The 13,644-nt window shown below is 43.4% G+C and overlaps 1 long non-coding RNA gene across 1 annotated transcript; it reads right to left on the bottom strand.

Moving 5' to 3' along the window:
* Positions 1 to 7,928: 7,928 nt before the first annotated feature.
* On the bottom strand, positions 7,929 to 13,632 carry LOC119009957. Its single transcript, XR_005071857.1, has 2 exons — positions 13,583 to 13,632; positions 7,929 to 8,870 (listed from the first exon to the last, which is right to left on the bottom strand). It is a non-coding gene; the product is annotated as an uncharacterized LOC119009957 (long non-coding RNA).
* Positions 13,633 to 13,644: the final 12 nt, after the last annotated feature.

Below are 13,644 nucleotides of genomic sequence, written 5' to 3'. Positions count from 1 at the left end.
CTTGGCACAAGAGCAGTGAGCTCACTTTCAGCCCCTGCCTGGCGTTACAGTAGAGAAAAAAACGAGTTCCAGCCTTTAAAATGTGTTTTCCCCAGACCCGACTGTAAGCCAACACCGCTCTCTGTGAACCACGGGGACAAAGACCTGAATGCATTTGCTGCTGCCTCCTGAGTCCTCCGGTCCTAACCCACACAACACACATGGAATCATGGAATGTAATTTGCAGTTTATCTTGTAGTTTCCTGTGTTTTTTCTCTCTCTCTCACCAAACCCACCGCCGTCCTCCCCCGTCAACAGAGTCCCCCCCTCCCGTTCCCTCTCTTCTCATTATTCCTGTGTTTTTTTTCTCTCTGCCTCATAATATCCATGTAATTGAGGAGGTTAAGCCTACATAGTAAAAAAACATCTTCCTGCTAAGTTTTCCTGCTGCTTTGTTATTTGTCGTACATCCCGGAAGGCCTCACAGAGTCGTCTCTCGAGGCGTCCTCTGAGGGCTGATGGGACGGGGCGGGTGTGTGGGATGCTATGTGGAGTTCCTGATGTGATTGCGCGATAATAGAAATGGACTGGCTATTGTCGAGTGGGGCAAATGTAAAGACTGAGTGCACCAGTATGTTCCATGATAGTCCCATTAGGCTTATCTCTCTGACTGCGTGGCTGTACTCATTCAATAGGCTTTGTGAGAACTGCACAGTGTGGCCTTGTGAGTATGAAAATAAACCGGCGGCGGCCCTCAAAATAACTAGATGTCAACCTCATGTTGTATTTCCATGAATACTAATCCACATTAGCCAGGCTGGACGAACACAACGTACGGAGCAGGACATTGGTTGAATATGAAACACAGCACGATCTCACACCGAGTCCTCGCTGCACGACGATGACAGAGCCGGTCGTTGCCATGGAGCTGGGAGTTGCTATGAAGCCAGTATGTCCAGGGCAGCGGTAGGAAGACAGTGTGGTCTGTTTAAAGTCTGGCCAGGACTCTCGCTGCGCTCAGATGACCTTTCACAGGCACGAAACTCCATCGTCTCACTCCTGTCCGCTACATCAGCAATTTACCACAGAAACATACACACATTTAAGTAGATGCGTGGCGCACATGCGCACAGTTCTGCAGATAATATGCAGCTTCATAACAATGCCACAGCTTTGTCCCACTGTGAAGCGCTTTCACACTTTGGCACTTGGCTAAATTGCAGAATATCAAGTGAACTTGTGCATGCCCGGGGAGACAAAAGACAATGGACACAACATTTTCCTGCCGTAACTTTAACTCTGTGGCCCAAACAAATTCTAATTTTAGAACTAAATATGAATGACACATTAGCAAAAATCTAATAATATGTCTTTTTGTTTCATATACAAAGGTTTTGCCTGAATAGTCCAATCAGCAAGAAGAGACTGTGGTCACAGGACAGTCCACAGTGAGACATATCTTAACATAGCAAATGTCAGAGAAAACAACTGGCTAATCTATGAATCAGTTTTGGTGTGAAGGGATGTATGATACACTGTAAAATATAAATATGCCAACCAGTCATCTACTATTCATCCCCCAGAATGCCACACCATTTTAAGTTCTTGTACGAGGTTACAAACGTATTTTTTGGACAAATCTTTGGATTCAACTTGATGTTGCCACATGATGGAATTGCCATCATTACAGCCCCTGTTGGACCACATATGTTCATGCTATATATTAAACATTAGAACAACTGGGCTGATGTTATATGATACCTCTCCATACAACATCTCTCCATGTGAAAATTGTGTTTTATGACTTCTCTGCTGGGAAGCAGCGTGGTGGTTCTGAGTGTTCCCATTCATGTCTACAGTATACACATGCTGTGTATCTGTGTAAGTGTGTGTGTGTGTGTGTGTGCGTGTGTGTGTGTGTGTGTGTATGGGACAATCATTTGTTCATCTAAGTGCGGGGGCTGCATGTCAGCGTCCACATGTGCGCGTTCTTTGCCTGTTTGATGTATGCATGTGTGTGCGGCAGGAAGGAAATGCAGCAGGGGTTTGGGACCCACACAAGGTCTTGCTGTTCTTCGGGTCTCCAGTTCGTGTAAGTGTAGGAATGCATAGCCTGAGGAGGAGGGCGTGGCTGCGAGCGCTCTCCCACTGTCCAGTGGCACCTGTTTTTCAGCTTAGCTGTCAGGCAGACAGATAGATAGAGCGATGGGAGACAGCGGGACGTAGTCACTGTGTTGTGGAAACAAACTCGAATTCTTGTTGCAAATACAATATTCCTGGCATAACAATGATGTTAATTTCTGTGAAAGGAACACTTCAACATTTTGGAAATAAACTTAATTGCGAGACTTAGATGAGATGATTGATACCTCACATGGATGTTAAATGTAAAGCTTCAGCCAGCAGCTAGTTAGCTTGGATTAGCATAACTACTACTACAACCAGGGGAAAACGGCTAGCCTGGCCCTGTCTGGCATGAGAAAAGTTCCCAACAAGCTTGTATATAGCTCACAAATCAACATAAATATGTATAGCTCGTCTAAACTTGTAGTGACTGTCTGGTAGCCTCACAGTGACGAGTCTTGAGGAAAACAAATCAGGAATGACATGCTAATTGCTGAGCTTTAGAGTGTTGGTATAGGATGATCTTTTTTAGCTCCGGTCAGTGCCATGCTAGTTTTTTCCTCTTATTTCCAGTGTTTAGGCTAAGCTAGGCTAACTAGCTGCTGTCTATGACAGTACAATTGATCTCTCTCTCACTCTCAACAATAAAGCAAATCAGTTTTTGTCCCAAAACATTAAACTACACCTTGAAGACGTATTCCTAAAAGTGGTTAACATGGTTATGACAACTTGTAGAACGGTATAGGGTGAATGGTGACAACTCCAGCGACAAACCTGGCAGTTGTCAGTGTCAGTGGACATCACAGCAGTTGAATACTGAAGTGAAATGGAAAAGTCACCATGTATAAAACGCTGTACAGTTGAGATATAGGAAAACAAATATTTTGTTCTATTTACTTAGTGTCAGTCTCAATTGGAATCCTGCCATCAACACCTTTCGACCAGTGTTCACTTTGGTAAAGAAAACCACAAACTTAAGCCTCAGTGGTCCAGTGTTGTCTCTTGGCTCGTTATTATTAAGACAGTCTGGAACCTCTTCAAGGCTGATCTTATCTTTACCTCCAGATACAGAGTCTGCTAACGCAAGTATGCTAATAGTGAAGGACAGTGAGTATACATGTAACCATGACACACAGAATCAAATCTCCCTCCTTGATTATAGATTTCTCCCACAATGGCTGAGGAGGATAGGAGGTTTAGGGAAAAAGGATATGCTCTTATATTGACTAACAGTGGGGCACAGACAAAGTGATCTGCCTTATCCATAAACAGGAGAACTTGGTGCTTAAGGGAACTATTGATATGTTGAGCACCATTAGAAGATCAATCAAAAATCTTAAGATATTTTATTTGTTTTCATGTGCACCCCCTAAATGTGTCATCCAGTCATCAAAACTTTAAGAAACCCTGTTGTGGGAAGTTGCTTGGCTGGGACCAGCCATGATCATCATGACAGAAAGTAATGTACAGCAACCCACAGTTTGAAAACATTTTAAAAATGTTAATGGGGTTTATATATTTCTAAAAATGCACTTAGAGCTGAGTAGTTCATTCTTCCTGGAACTCCTTTCCAGTTTTTAAAATACTCTAAAGTAAAAAGACAAATCACTGGCAGCAAAGAAAAATCACAAACAGTAATAAAAAATGCCCTCTCCAAACCTTTCTGCTGCCCTCTGGAAGCATTGCATTAACAGTGATAGGAATCCACGATAGGGTCAATGATTTATTAAAGGTGAAATTGAAAATTGAAACGCTTGCTGCACGATGGAGCACTCTCAGTTATGTTTAATCATTAAGAAGGGAGTCACTCCGTGCAGCATTCCTTTCTCTGCCGTAGAGACACTGCTGTTGAAAATGAACAATTCCGTGCAGAGGAGTCATAGGTAAAGAAAGAAATGTTTGAGGGGAGGCTGGGTTTGATCTGGCTTTCTGCCCAGAAGACTGATAACCTTGGGTATGAGCTCTCAGAGACAGAGACACAATATCCGTAGAAAAAAAGCCTAAAACTATACATTTGTTCCTCATCCAGTGCAGCTTTTATGTCAGCTAGCTCTCTAAGGGAGGGTGCGGGTGAAAGAGCTATCTCTCCAGGGAGTGACTACAGCTTGACCTTTGGCCAGAGCTCAATCATAACAGGACTCTCACCGTGTTTTTTTTTTTTTCCCTTCGGACCACACTAGTTAGTGGGACTGGCTGCTGCCTGTGCTCTAAAAGGTCAGGAGTGCATTTCACCTTAGTCAAGACACATTAACTCAGAACTTGATACTTAGCAACCTTGTGAAGTACCGCACCATCACTTGTCTGCAGTGTTTACCAGCGGAGCAGTCCTCTGTCTCCGGGACCCAAACAGACCCCTCTTTCTGAATGTTGACAGGGGTCGGCCTGCCAGGAAGACTTTATGGGGTTTATATTATAATTCTTACTTACCATTTATCCACGATTTGGCCAATAATTTCAAAGATATATGAGTACATCACTGTTCATAATTTTGCTCATTATTTCAACAGCTTATCCTTTATTTTACACTATATTAACGCTCTGTCCATTACTTGAAGCTAGGCCCAGCTCAACTCCTTGTCCATTTTAGCTAACTGTTTTAACTGTATAGGCTACCCAACACCTCGGCTTCTATCAATTAACAGTTAGCAATTTCAACCATTCCATCAATCAATCTTAGCTAACTGTTTGTTGTATGTTTATCCATTTTCCTCATTAAGCCCCATCCTTATCCATGATTTAGCCAATTATTTCAGGCTTTACTGTTCATTTGTCCAAATGTTTCAACAGCTTATCCTTTATTTTAAGCTAATCATCGCCAGTGTTTAGGCTTCCCATTACTTGAAGCTCAGCTTATCTCAACTCATTATCCATTTTAGCTAACAATTTGAATTTTTATCGTTCAACTGTTTATCCGTTCTGGCTAACTATTTTAACTATTTTAGGTAACTTGTTCAACCATTTTAGAGAACTATTTTAACTGTTAAGGCTACCCAATATCTTGGCTAACTCTAACAGAAAGGTATTATCTCTATGTGTACCAAACAGCAAAAACACACATGGCCACGCTTTACTCCAGTTACTACCACAGTCTTGTCTCCGGTGATGAAATATCATGAAAGGACTGGGAATATTGGCTTTCAATTCTCTCCGAAAGTCACATTGTCACATTGACAAACTGGATGATTATATTCCTATCTACATTCGCATAATCCAATTATTACGAGCCCCGCTATTCTTCACCCTGGATAATCGGTGAATGTATAGAGCAGTAAATCTGATGCATGGTGCTGAGACCGAGCCTAATGTAATCTGGTGGACAGACCGTTGAATAATGGCATGATCTGGAGGGTAGCTGCAGTAAATCTGACCAGCAAACACAATGCCAGCTTGCTCCCACATCACTCGTCCTCCCGCCTGTGGTAAAGTGAGTTGATATGATTTACAATGCTTCCTCATAAAGCCTCCTTCCTGGCTGTCTGGTAGCCCGACCCCTGTTACCTCCGCTGGTCATCCCTTAGACCTCCTATAAACACTCCGAGGATTCGTTTTCCTGTCGTCTTTTGATCGGTTGTTTGCAGCGGGCCCTCTGTAACCGCATGGTGCCATTTTGTTTATGACCGGGCCTGCATGACCTGCAAATAAATGCTGGAACATGAAAGGTCGGGTTTCTATTGGACACATGTGTGTTGGTTTTCGACTGGCAAATCTGTGGTCCAAGTCCCTTTGTTTGTTTTGAGTGTGTGGGGATTGGCAGATGGTTCGGATTTGATTGGTGGTGAAACAGCCGAAATGTTAATAAACTCATGAAATGTTAAATATAGAAGTGTTTGTCTGTGTGGTCTGGTGATTGAGTTCTGATGATGGATTAGAAGATGATAATTGTGGATACTCTTTAACTACGATAATTCACATTACGAACACATTATCCATTGAACTAGGTTGGTTCTCAAGGGATCCGTGCTAAAGTGTGTGAAAACTACCGAGGCTGTGTGTGTGTTCAGTCTCCTCTCAAGCCAGTGTGTGAATCCACTCCATCCCTCTCAACTGTGTGTGTGTGTGTGTGTGTGTGTGTGTGTGTGTGTGTGTGTGTGTGAGCCAAGCCCTTTGTTTCCTATACGACAAGTGGAGCAGTGCTCCACAGACCTGCACATTTTCCACTCAATTGAATGGCCCTCTCAGATCATTAAATGTCCATTCATTAGTGAGGGGACACAGGCAGGGACTCAGAAGTAAGGCAAACACAGAGGGGACCCTTCTGGGGGCACTGTCCCTCACACTGTGGCCTGTGACACTGTGGGTGGTACCAAGCTTCAAGTAGAGCACCTGAGATGACCATTGTCACGGTGAAAATGGGGCTCAAAGGTAGCTGTGATTTTCATGTGAGCATGTACAATCCAAGCTTTCACTGGTTAACAGCTGAATGATAAGAAAAGAGATAAAGGCCTGTCTGTTGAAAGATGCTCCAGGCCAGTGGTTCCCAACCTTTTCACATTGGACTGCCCTGTCAGCTGAACTTGCTTACTTTGAGCTAGCTATGTGAACAGTTTATATATCACAACATCACCATTTATCCGTTACTTTAAGTTAATTATTTAAACTATTTACCCCGTACCTACTATTTGAACTGTTCATCAATCAGGCCTAGTTTTAGCCTTTGCACCATTTATCCATTAGCCTAATTCAAGTGTAACTATTCTAACAATTTCTATTTCGGTCTTTTTTTCCCACAGTGTGCTATATATCGAGCATTACCAATTACCTAACACTTTTTCACCAATTACTAATTATTTATCTATTTCAATTGGTAATTCATAATTAGCTAATGGTTTCAGCAGTTAATCCATTTCTTTAGGTTTTAAAACAATTGATCCACTATTTAGCTCATAATATTGACTATTCATTTATCAAACCAAACAGTTTAATGAACTGTATGCCATCAAATCATCTTGTATTTTGGGTAACCTAGCTTTTTAAACTGCTTAAGTAAGGCTACCATTAGCCGACCTTGGCTAACTCTTTAAACTTTTCAGTGAGCAATTTTAACCATTCCTCCACCATTCAGCCCTAACCCATTTCAACTGTTTCTGTAATCCTTTACCTTGGCTAACTCGCTGCACACATGCACTCAGATGCATATGCAATTTTATTTACTGTTCTCTGCTTGCTTGCTACTCCTGATGAACTGGTTTACAGCTGACCTAATATGTGGTTTGTGTTGAATTAAAACTCTAATGTCTTATCAATGAAGGTACCACCAAGCACCACGTACCCCCAACAAGTACTTGTGTTTGGAAATTGCTACTCTTTTCTCTGAGCAGTCACTACTGTATATTTTTTCCCGGACTAAACCTGACGTCCTCATCACTCCCCTGAGGACAAAAGCTGTACAGGAGACAAGGGAGTGGAGGCAGTACGGGGGCAGGGCGCTCACTTCCTGGGGCCATATTTTTATGCAGAAACTTACTCATTGTCAGATGGATTAGACTGGATGTAGACAGACACTTTTTTTTGTTTCAACATGCTTTCACAACCCAACTGACTCACCCAGCCATCTTCGATATATTCAGATCCCAACTGCAGGTTCATAAGACAGTAAGACGGCAGAGTTTTTGTGTAAGCTGAGGAGGGAAAAAGGGGGGGGCCGGGCCGGGAACTCCCAAAAATCTGCCGTGCTCAGGCATGCCTAGAAAAAATGACGGCTCTCTGCGCTGTGTTAACAAGCCCACCAAATAACTAGGTGGGTGTCTTACACAAGACTTTTCTGTGATTTTCCTGCCCAAAAGATTTCCAGGCAGAGGCATCTGAGTGCATTTTTGTTCTGGGCATTTGAGTTTGGTTTATGATAAACACCTAAACAAAAAGTGCACTGCTCTTGACCTTGAACACTGTGAAAAGGACTCGTATGAGGCTAAATTGCTGCAGCCATCAACAAAAAAAAAAAGAAATGCATTTGCTGGTGCCAAGATGAAAACTGGTGTCCTCCAGGCTGCAGATTTGGTAGAGATAATCAGCAGATAGCTGAGCTGTTTCATCTCACTCCGTGCGTTTTGTTTTTTTTTCCCTTTCTTTTTTTTTTTTTTGCCTGAGCCAAAACAAACATGCTTGGATCAGGGTGGAGCTTCCTGCCAGAATCCTGGGAGAGGGCATCTCAACCCCGGCAAACTCAAGGAGAGTCTGGCCGTAACCAAGGCTACGCATTCATTCTGCGGTGATAAGCACCCAAAGAGACGGTTACAAAGAGGTGAGGGGGTCAAGATGAATGCTGGGATATCAGGGTATCATGAGCACTGAGACGTTTGCAGATGTTATAGTTCAAATTGATTAAATGGCTTAAAGATAGACATAGATGCAAGTGTAGTCTCGCTCCAATAAGCATATCATTACTACCCCGTGCATTCCCTTGGCCAGCAGCCCACTCAGAGAGAGGCCTTCCTGAACACGAAAGTTTGAGTGGAGGGTGAACAAAGAGCTGGTAATCAAAGAAGTCTCTCCCTTTCTTTTGATCACTCCCTGAACAGCTGTTTCTACAGGCCGCTCTTACTCATCCACTCCACGCAGAGTGGAGCCGCAGAATAGATGCATTCTTGTCGAAGGGGCTGGGGTTGCCAAGACGGGACGCTTGTGCTGAGGCCTCTGTGCAGTGTCTGGTGTTCGTGCCAGCTGAGCGGAAAAGACGGAGAGGACTAGCAGGAGGTGACGGATGGTGCGAGGAGCCTGGGATCGCAGGGCAGAGTGAAGCATCGGGGGGAGGAAAAACTGCCACACAGCTGAACAAAAAAAACCACGACAAAAGTAAAGGATGGGAAAGGAACATGAAGAGGACTTTTGCGTTGGAGCTTCATTAAGATATCTCGCCTTTATTTACATGCACAAGCTAAACTAGTGGGTTGACTCGTCGACCATTATCCTGCTCACTGTGTGTGGCTCCGCTCGCAGCTCAGTAGGACCGGACCTCTCAATTAGCGCAGTGCACTGTTGCAAATGCTGATTAATGTAGAATGCTGTCTGGGTTAGAAGGCCTGTTGTCTCTGTCCAGGAGGCGGTTTGTTAACATCCCTGCATTCAAACATACTATAGTCTGAATATTTGTTGGAGTGTGTGTTGGCTAATTACAACAATGTCACTTCAACTAACTATTTAAACTGTTTAGCTAATTAAGTTGACTCGTTCAGCTAACTTCTACAGCTATTTATTGAGCTTTTTTTTTTTTTTACCATTCATCAACCCTTAAGCTAATTATGTAGCGAATTTAGCTAACTATTTGAATTTTTCTCCATCAGTGATCTGAACCATTTATTTTCTATAACTATTTGAAATGTTTATTCATTTATTTTAGCTTTTTCACCATTTCTTGTATATTCATCAATTGTTTTTTTGCTTCTCCACCTTTTATCCCACACTATTATCTATTATTTTGACAGTTTAGCCAAGATATTCAACTGTAACTATTAAAGATGTTTATTTAGCTAGCTATTTGAATTTCTATCAATCAGCAGTGCTCAACCACTTTCTTGAATTTCTATTCAAGCTTGCTATTTCAACAGTTTTAGCTCGGTGTTCTCACTGTTTATTTAGCTTTTACATCATTTCTGGCTGGGCTCAATTTGTCTGTTTGCTCGAAAAATATTTTTCATGCACTCTCAATGTTAGCCTTCTGTTGTTTTGCATAAAACACAACAAGGAGAATTATTTTATTATTTTGTTGCTTGCAATCGTTCAGAAGAGTAACAGCACAATAGCATGAATTGTATCATGTTGTTCTGATCCAGTGAGGCGACATTGAGAAGTGAAAGACCACAGGCTATTGACACATCACTCTGCTCAAACTTCACTAAACTAACTTCTCTGTTTCATAAACGTTAATACGACGTAGATGTGAATGAATGTATACACTTGTGATTTCGGTGTGAGATTGAACTAAAAGCTTTTTTCTCAGATTACAGAAAGAACATAATTGATCTCAGAAAAGGTGCACATGTAAACGAAAGCGCACATACAACCACTCAAATTCCCATTAAAGATAATCTAAACTGCATATCTACGGAAGTAGATATGCAGTTTAGATTATCGGAAGTGAAGTGAAGACTGCTGCCCGTGACTACGGAGAGGCAAGTGTCATTAGTGCTCCATTAAAAGCAGCAGCAGACCGTTAGCATTGACCCACTCTGTTTTTCAGCTCACAGGACAGCCAGTGTGGGTGGAAGCAGACCTGCAGGGGGGCATTGAGCTTCAGAAGGTGTTTGGAATATGTTTGTGTGCATGCATACGCGTGTTTGTGTACGGGGGAAAAGGTCATGCCCTTTAACAACTGGCCACATGTGTCCTCCATTAGCTTTCTGACAGCTGTGGACCTCTGGGAACACATTACCCAGGCCTTACCTGGTCTCCTTCCTCTGGTCCCCTTAAGTGAACAACCCACGCACGCACGCACACACGCACACACACACACACACACACACACACACACACACACGCGCGCTGTATCATCTCTGCACAGTGCGCGGTCCTGAGAACAGCGAGGCCCCTGATTCCATGCAGCCGAGCCAACTTACAACACCACTGGGAGGCTGGAACGATCATTTGTTCCGGAGAAATCCCAGATCAGGTCGAGTATTTTTAGTGAGGAGGGATGGGAGCGCTGAGCTGTTGGCTTGTTTCAAGCAAAAGCCAATTACTGTATTTTTCTGATGGCTTAATGTTTCCCACTGTGCCATTACGCTCCACGTTAGGCCATGTTTGGGTGATGAATTTCGCAGGTTACACTTAATGGAGATCTGGAAACATTTGGAGGCAAACGAGTTTACTCATGAAAGAGGGGAGAAGTTAAAGGCATCAGGTGATTTTCCTGTCTGCACGCACAGATGGCTCGGACTCCTTGACGCTTTGCCATTTTCTTCTTCTTTTTTTGGGGGGGGGGGATCTCTAATCAGGGTTGAAGCGAGAGACGGAGGGAGACAAAGAGCGGTTAATAGACTTCCACTTCTCCCGGTCGTGGGAGCGCCCTCGTCTCCCCCTGACCCGCTCAATCAGATCAGCCAAAAACTAGCCAGTGGCGCTTCATTATCTCAGGGAGCTCCACGCCGCTGCTGCTGCCGCCTTGAACTTTTCAAAGGAAGATGAAATTGCGTTGATGGCTGCGTGGGCGTAGGAAGCAACGAGGAGAGTTTGTTTTTTTGTGATGTCGACGTCCCTTCATAATTAAAGTCTAAACATCATCTGCAATGTAGGTGTAGGCATGTGGGATTACGTACACGTTACTGTGCTGAGGCGAGGGGGGGGGTCCATGTGACTTGTTTATGTTGTGTAGGGGGTTAAACACAGTGCTCAGTGTTACTATAGAAGTACTTACAGTGCAAATTACACAGTATGTAGTAGATGTGTACATACATTTGAGGGAGTCCATTGAGGGTGTGCTGGTGTGTTGCTTTTCTTTTCATAGGCCCAGTCAGCTTTCTGCACAGGTAGAAGTTTAAAGCAGCAAAAAATGTGCAAGACAACACAGCTTACAGTGTTTGTCTTGAGGGCTTCATGTTCCCGTGGAGAGTCCAAGGGGAGAGTCGATTTCAAAACTGAAATACCGGAGAGGATCTGGAGAGAAGCTACATCTTGTACTCGAAGGGGAAAAAAAGGGGAAGCTTTTCGATTACTATACCCATTGTCATCCCTTCGAGCTTGTGAACGTTTCCGATTGCCCCCCTCGTGCGTCACCACCATTAGCATCGCCCTTTCTGTGCCAAAGGGGCTTCCGTAATCACCCTGATGACTCTCAGGAAGATTTGAGAAGTTGAAAAATGGGAAGAAAATTACTTTCTCTGAGGGGGGAAATGGCTGCATTTGTAGTGAACAGTACAAAAGGTACGCTTTTTTTTTTCCTCGACAGCAATCAGACCAAACCCCGATTGGTTCACCAGTAATTGCCGGGGCTTCTCTGTGCAAGGCCTGAGCTTTTGTCCCGCGGTTGGAACCGAGCCAGCTGTTCCACTTTTTACACACTGCATTAGAAAAAAAGTACAAAACATGTCGGTGAAAGCTGTCTCGTGTTACCGTGTTGTGAGGGTTTGATTGGTTGAGTGTGGAGGGTTTCATCTGGCTGTGTGCAGGGTAGACTTTCACCCAAACATAAATTGGGTTTTTATCTGACAGAAAAGATGATGATTTATACCCGGAAGAGGAGCAACTGCACAAGACCATGAGACACTGTGTCTACCCATACGGTGGGAGTCTCTTCACTGTCTGGGGTCTGGACGACATTTGTGGATGGATAACATACACCAAGTTTAGAGATGAGGGGTCTGTTCTCTGCAGTAACATGGAGGATTTTCACAGGTGTAACTGGACATGAACAGAAACTGGACAGATACAATGAAACAGTGACTCACAGTAGCTGGAAATCTGAATACACTGGAAACAGCCTGCAGTTTTTCTTTCATGATGGAGGATTCTCAGAAGAAAAGACAAAAATCTTCAGAAACTCGGATGAAAATGCTTAAAGTCACACGCAGACACATGATGTTGAACAATAATCACACACAAAGCCTCCTTCATAAAATGACAATAGAAACAGCTGAAGTTGATTTGGTCTATCTGCCCCATTTTAAACATTCATACCACATTTTCTGGTGTGTCTAGCAAAGTTTTTCTCAACTTGACATAACCGCATTGAAAATACAGACACTGCCTCCATCTACTGGATGTTACAGGACACTACAATATCATGACTCTTCAGCTATATCAGAATTAGATATGAAGGGAAAACAGATATTTACAACCACAGGGATATTTCTGTCTGTGCTGCAACATAAAACTCTGCTCATTACCCTTGAAACTTCTTCTAAATAGTGTCTGAAACACAAAAGTACATCTGGGCTGACCAGGCGTACAGAGACGCATTGATGTAGGGAAAATGGCGACTGTTTTAAATGCTTGGAAAGCTTAAAATGAACCCAGACAAGAGCAAGAGCCAGGTCAGGTGTAGGCTAATTGTCAGTCAGTGTACAGCCCACAACACAAGGCTAAGAAAGCATTTCATCGCGCTATAAGGTCTCTTGAAATACATTAATGTTTATGAGTTAATAAGTATTTGATTATTTTTGGGCAAGCATTTGCAGGTAGCCTAGTTGGCTGGTGACTTTTGTGAACACTCGACTGGTCTGGAGAATAAACACAACTTCCCTCAACTAGCTCTTTAAGGGGCTGTCCACACGAAGACGCTCTTTTGCGAAAATGCACACGTATTGCATCGTTTTGGCCTACCGTCCACACAGATCCTGAAAAGGCAGCGACTGAAAACGCACGTTTTTGAAAACAGGTCCGAATCCGCATACTTTCCGAAACGATGACGCCATCCAGCCACCCCTCGACCTCTTGCCTCCGACCTCTGAACCCCGCTACGTCTCATAACAACAACAACAACAACAACAACAACAACAACAACAACAATGGCGGACTACTGCTTGTGTTCGTGTTCCTTGCAACTTACTCGCCTTGTAGTTGAGTGTGAGTGGCAGCAGCAGTTCGACCTCATTAACGGTCCACACAAAC

Source organism: Acanthopagrus latus, chromosome 20 (genome assembly GCF_904848185.1).
Source record: "Acanthopagrus latus isolate v.2019 chromosome 20, fAcaLat1.1, whole genome shotgun sequence".
NCBI lineage: Eukaryota > Metazoa > Chordata > Actinopteri > Spariformes > Sparidae > Acanthopagrus > Acanthopagrus latus.
The sequence above is the reverse complement of the archived record's forward strand: the minus strand, read 5'-3'. Positions and strand labels throughout refer to the sequence as shown.